General features: G+C 36.8%; 1 pseudogene; it reads left to right on the top strand.

Annotated features, from left to right (window-relative positions):
* Window positions 1-656: 656 nt before the first annotated feature.
* Window positions 657-2,234, top strand: LOC148850741 (enoyl-CoA delta isomerase 2, peroxisomal pseudogene; annotated as a pseudogene).
* The last annotated feature ends 4,879 nt before the right edge of the window (window positions 2,235-7,113 follow it).

The following is a 7,113-nucleotide window of genomic DNA, read 5'->3' as shown; positions in this document are numbered from 1 at the left end:
AGAAATTAAAGCTTTTAAAAACAGTTACGTTTAACTTGTTCATATACAATAAATTTATAAAAACATAAAACACTTTTTAAGACAAAATATTTTTATAAAATAATAAATTTAATGGTTATAAACTTTACATAATTATAACTATTAAATTATAAATATAATATTATAGGGCTGCAATTTGAATGGGCACAGGCCCAACTCCGTATAATTTCTCTTCCAATTGGTTATCGATCCCGCCCATTTATTAATCGGATGAAATTCTTGCATCCAAAGTCTCCCTGTATTTTTTTTTTTTTCTGCTACAACTCCTCTGAACTTTGGACGTTAGACAAATTAGCATTTTATTCGTTAACTTTGAGAAAGATTCTCATTTGAACGTTTAAAAATTTTTAAATGTCCAAAATACCCTTTCCATTGAACCTCAAAACTAACCTCAAGCACTTGCGCCATTCCGGGCCTCTCAAGTTCACTCCCAAATACTGTTCTTGTGGACTTTTTCGCCAGAATCGTTTTTCTCTTTGTTCAAAACGCAAAATCTAAATCACAACCGTTGAAAAAGGAATACACCAGAAAAAAACATAACTTTTCCGATTTCCACCCATAAATAGTTTGGCGGAGAGAGTGGGAAACGGCTTAGGCCTGGAGGGAAGACGATGGCCATGTGCACGTTAGAAAAGTGCGGTAACATTTTCCTTCTAACTCTAATCGGCGACGATAAGCACTAGTTGAACCCCAGACTCATCAGCGAGATTCGGTCATCTCTAAGCCAAGTTCGTGCCCAGGCCAAGCGCGGTTCAGTCCTGGTCACCACTAGCCAGGTAAGTTATTCTCCAATGGCTTCGATCTCTTTTGGGCAGAGTCCGCTGGGTCCAGCGGCTTCCTCCACCGGCTTCAGTACATGGGCGATGGCTTAAACGCCATCATGGTTGATTCATGCTCCATGATGGCGTATCAGCGCACGCCGCTGCTGCTGGATTCATGCTCGCGCTTATCCACGAGTCACAACTACGTCTTGATGAGGAAGGACGGGGGTCCTCTACATGAGCGAGCTCAACATTGGACTTACCCATCCCGACTACTTCATGGCATTGTTGAGAGAAAAGATTCAATCGCCGATGGCTCGGCGCGACGTGGTTCTGCATGCCGCAAAGGTGAAGGCCGAGGAGGAGGTCAAAATGAGGATTATTGACTCGGCACACGATAGTGCGGTGGAGATTCCAGAGGCCGCACTGCGCATGGGTGAGAAGTTGTCCTTGGCCGCTAGGAAATGGGATGGAGGGGTTTATGCCGAGATACGGAAACGGAAGTCGTCGTTTCCAGAACTTTGTAGAGTGCTCGGGCTACAGAGGAAGACCAGCAATCAAAACAAACAAAATCACTCTCGAAGATTAGATATCCATTTCCTGAGGTCAAATAGGTTTTAAGAGGAAAAGGGTAGAAAAAAGAAAATATAAAAAGTTTATTGGTATATTTTGATAATTTAGCGTTTTCCATTATCTGACTTAACGGTCAAAGGGATTTTGTCACAAAAAAAAAATAGAGGAGTCATTATCACTGACCCCATAGTACAATGGGTTTTTGTAATTTACCCTTTTTTTTGTTTGTTTTTTCTCTGTGTAAGAGAGGGAGAGGTGTCTGAAGGCACCTTCCATGCTACATCTAAACCAGATGGAACGTTCCATGCTAAGATTAAGATTTTTTTGCACAAGTCACAATGAAGCTCTGGTTGTTGCAGTCCATACACCATAATAACCACTGGCCTGGAAGCACCACGCCTTCGCCCTTCACTTCAGTGTCAGTTTTTGTTTTTAACTTTCCTTTTCTTTTTCCCAATCTTTTTAAGATGATAGGAAATTGGGCATGAAGAAAATAGGTTCTGAACAGAAAGCAAGTTTCCTCAAAAGAAATTACAGTTAAAGAGGGTAGCCCCCGTGTTAACGCTGATATCGGTGCTGGTGCTGGATCTTATGTATTGCCATTACATATATAGTAAACGGAGGTTATATCTCTTTGTTCAATTCAGCATCTCATTTTCAGTTTATGACATCAATTCGTTTAGGATATTCCAGTTTCTCATCCTTTAGATTTTCTGGATATAATATTTCAGTTTCTCATCAATTCAGCATCTCATTTTTGCATTCAATGTTTGTTTTCCGAGAAATAGTATGATCAAAATTCATTTTCCTGTGTTTGTTTTTTAATAAAATTTAACAGGAAATCTATTAAAACAAGTTTGTCATCCTTTCTCACCTTCTTCAATGATATTGCACGGTCAACCGAAAAAAAAAAAAAAAAACGTTTGAATTAAAACATATATTACAAGTCCAGACCTGGAACAACCATTCTAGAATCCAGATTTGGAGATCGTGCAAATAAACTCAAATGATTATCCGGTTAGAAGCTATATTTGGTTCAAGCATGCCAGATCTAAGCCTACCTTCGCCAAGAACGCTGGCAATGAGGTCTAAATGACCAAGGACTGATGGAACCGGCATTATAAAAAAGAACGGGAATGAAGAGATAGTACTGAAACTATACTTACTGTCCGACGAAAACATCGGAGATGACACTGGAGATGTGACCGTTAGACGAGAAGAAGGGAGGCAACGATGTCTGTGAGGGGGCTCTCAACAAAATCTTTTCGCCTTTTTTCCTATCTTATCGGGGTCTCACCAAATAATGCGACCTTTCCCATCCATTTCTCGGAAACCAAAGGCACCGTAAGTAGACGCGCTTTGCTTCATCACCTCAATTAGTGAATTGATATTTAGAAGAGGACAGAATGGTGGAACAAGGTTCATGTAGCAGACCCCATCGTTGGGATAAGGTTTGCATGATGATTATAGCCTTATAGGGGTGCAAGGCGGGTACCCCACTTAAAAGAACTACATACACAGCATCTGGTTCAGGCCCAGTCAAGTGTTAACAAATGCTCAACCCAAAGCCCGCCCAAGTTGCAGCCATAATGACGATAATGAACGGGGTCATGGTTTTAACTTCTACTCTGCCATAACCTACTGTCAAAGAGCTGTAGTGTTATCCACAGAATCATCAAGCAAACCTGAGCTATGGGTCCGTCCCTTCCCATCAGATACTGGGTAATGGAAGTAAATAGTTATTGTTGGTTAGTATATAAGAAAAATGGCGCATCCTTCATCTGTGACATCCTATCTGAATTCGGAACTATGTCAGGGGATAAGAGAAGATGTAATTATGCTTCAATTTTAAATTGAGTTTTCTGAACTACACAACTTGACCTAAGAGTTATGAGGACCCAAGATGGTTCTGATCCTCTAACATTCTACACCTTGGCAAGTTATGAGGACCCAAGACGACAGCTTTGAATCCAGTGGGGCGAATGTTTGCTAGGTGGGTTTCTTAGATGGGATCCAGAGACGGCAAGAATGTAGCACATCACACACACACACAGCAGATGAGCCAAAAACGTCTCACTGTACTCCTTTCTCCACCAACAGCGCTTGCCATGTAGAAATCCTACTGCAATCAAAACCAGACAAAGCTCCAGTTTCATGGTGGGTTTGGAAATGGCATTGGATTCAACAACTAGTTCACATTCTACTAGGGTCTTTATCTAATGAACAGTTTGGACTAGCATCATCTACTCAGCTAACCACTGTAACATGGGTTTGTCGAGAGAAGATCAACTGTGATTTTACACAACCTTGTGCAATGCCTGTCTGTGGGTGAATCTCTTCATAACCTCTATTTTAATTTCTACCAACTTTCCCAGTAATTAGTTACAAGGAACAACACAAGAAGATTTGTTTAGAATGATGGGCTTCTAGTTCTAAGTTATTAATTGTATTGAAAACTACTTTCTAACAAACAACCCTTTTTGCCGTGTAACTATATATGTTGTCTCTTTATACTATTTTGATGTCAATGGAAGACATTATTTCCTTGTTTCTTTCTACAAATCCTTCCATGATCGTCCGGAGAATGAACTTCACCAGAAAATTACAAACCTAAGAACAGGATAGCTAAGGACAGGAAGCAGATAAAATCTATCTCAAAGGCTGAAAGCCTTTTCTTCTGTGAAAACCTGATGGGATTGGGTTCGAATTTCAATCAGGGTTGTCACACTCATGTATAGCGGACACTGGGATGCCTACTGCATCACGGGTCAAACAGTCCGACCACTGGGTTGAACTAAAAGAAGATATTAAAACATATATACTTAAGACATTTAAAAAATAAAAATCATCAGTTTTCTTGACCTTAAATAATATTCTTTTTTCATTTTTCTTAACATTGACTCTCCATCTAAAATTCTTAACAGTTTCTCTATAAACATAGTAATATCACAACACCCACGAATCAAAGTCATAGCACATAACATAATATCATTCAAGTAACTATCTATATATTTGCACACACATGAAACAGGATATCAAGGGGTGTCCATGAAAAACCGGAAAAGCAAAAAATCAAACCGAATCGAAAAAATCAAACCGCAAAATGTGGTTAATTAAATCGATCAGTTCGATTTCAGTTTGGAATTTTTGAAAAACCAAATGATCAGTTTGATTTTCGGTTAACCTATAAAAAAATTGACGGTTAACCAAACCAACCGGTACATATATTTATATGTATATTTCATATATATTTTTAATATATGTCACATATTTTTATATATTATATATTTTTAAAATATTTATAATACATTATTTATAATATAATGTTATACATATATTTATATAATATATATTATAAATATAAAAAACCAAAAAATCTAAGAACCGAATCGGTAAAAAATTAAAGCTGATGGATCGATTAACTGGTGGAACCAGTTCGATTTCAGTTTGAAGAAATAAAAAAAACCAATACCACCGGTTCGATTTGACACCCTACGAGATATTATCTCATTTCTATGATTCTATGTTGAGTGGGCAATCAAAGTGGCTGTATTAGGCTCAAAACTTGCAAAATTTGCAGACAATCGAATAAAATATCTTATTTTTTATCTAGTGTCTGAAAATATCTCAAATGTACGTACATTACAGAACAATTGAATAAAGCATAAATGATGAAATAAAGTTTGTGGGAAAAGTTGGAACTTTACGATTTCCTTCTGAAATCCTAACCTCAAGGCCCCCTCTCTGCAGACTACAATACCTGTAAGAAAAAAAAAAAAAAAAACAAGGTTTTCTCGTTCTCCGTTTCACAATCTCATTAATTCTCACATTTTCATTCTGCCAAAGAAATTCAAATGAATAGCGCATACAAAAAATGGTGGCTTACCTGCGAAGTGCATGTCTGCAATGCGTGACTCCGTTTCACAATCTCGTTCTTCATGATCGTTCCTTCACTGTCGAAATACTGAGTGTAATCTCTACCATTTCTATGGTGGATTTCTTCACGTCCTATGCCCATGAACGTAAGCTATAAGGCAAATCACAGAAGCCTTTCTTAAGTTAATTTCTTTCACAGTTTTCCTTTTATTTTTTCCCTATTTTCCAATTGTTTTGGGATCTTGAATTTATTCTTTTGCAGTAAAGAGTATGAAAAAAACTTAAATTTTGATATGTGGGTTAGTCTATAGCCGCACTAAAGGGCACGTATCCAAATATTGGAGTTGTGGTATAAATAGTTAAATACAACTTACCCAATTTTTATTTTATTTAATATTTTTTATTTTTTTGTTCAAAAATTAAGCAAATTTGTTGATGAATGAAGGAAACAAGGCATCCTAGGAAAGATCTCTATACATGTGAGCAGTAAAAAAGATAAAATCAAATTTTATTAGGTGGTGTTTTAGTTAGGGTGGATTTGAGCTGAGTCGAGCCAAGTATCTGACAATTTGAGCTTGACTTACCAAAAAAACATGAACTTGAGCTCGAGTTTAATTCAAGCTAGAGACTTAACCTCGAATTCGACTTGACTCCAAAGCTTATAATGTTTAAATGCAACTATGAATCAAGCTTTCTGTAAAAATTAAAAAAAAAAAACTATACATATAACAAATAAAAATTATTTATTACTATCACATATATATAATATAATATAATATAAGTTTGATTAGAGTCGCGAGCCTCACAAATCGAATTTCATTGGGCTCACACTTGAGGTTAGCTTAATTAGTAAAAAAGTTTATAAATTGAACTCAAACCAAACTTAAATTTAGACCGAACAGAATCTAAATTTTCATGAACCGAGCTCAATTGATATTCACCCTTAGCTTTGGCACGTTACATTATCGGTTCATTGCATCTTGTAATCTTTTTTTGGTTGCAAGTTATCATGCATTTCAATTGTTCTTGCATATTCCCATGTCACACTAGACTTCCCATGCTTCTTCACACTACAAAACCAAATATAATTGGTCAGTCATCACCTTTTCCCTAAGTTTATTTTTGTTTAGGTGGTGTAAATATTTTTCAAACCACAAAGTTTTCTCTACTTTTTTTTATAGGTAAAAAGATTCACTAAAATTGAAGATAAGGGGGTATGTTAGTAGTAGAAACCTTAGCTCTTGTTACAGTCACATTCTTAACTAGTCGAAGAGCAATATTTACATCTTTCTTATTTACATATAGTATATTTATATTAACAAAAAGAGTAAAAAGATGTTGTGCATGATCCAATTGATCTTGTTCATTCCATCTGATGTTTTCAGTGCTTCATTTTAGTTTCTCCAAAATAAATGAGGACAGCCTTTTGGATACCCAGGATGAATAGCCTTCTCAGGCAGTGGATGACTGCCTAGAGTTCAGCTTCTATGGAGTTAATTGCCTGATATGGTCAAGGAAGAACATGTCTTCTCTACTTTTGATGCATCAGACTGAAGAATTGATTAGTCTCACTGGGACAACTATTTCCCTACAAAGTAATAGTAATGCCTTCCCATTTTTGGCTTTTCATATCAGCCAAATGATATTATTTCAATCCCTATAATTAGACCTGTTCATGGGCCGGGCTTCGGGCCCAACTTTCAAATTCTCCAGATAAAACTTTATAACTAAAGAGGCTGAAGCGAACAGTCAGCCGATTTGCCCATCAAAATATTCCAAGCGTAGGCCTGGCCTGGCAAGACCGGAATGGGATTTTCATTTATTCCAAACATCATTCTAAACCATTCCATAATCCGTATGTCTA

This window comes from Nelumbo lutea, chromosome 5, assembly GCF_056320005.1.
Source record: "Nelumbo lutea isolate HS-2025 chromosome 5, American lotus-T2T, whole genome shotgun sequence".
In the NCBI taxonomy this organism is placed as follows: Eukaryota; Viridiplantae; Streptophyta; class Magnoliopsida; order Proteales; family Nelumbonaceae; genus Nelumbo; species Nelumbo lutea.
This window is presented reverse-complemented; position numbering and strand designations above follow the sequence as displayed.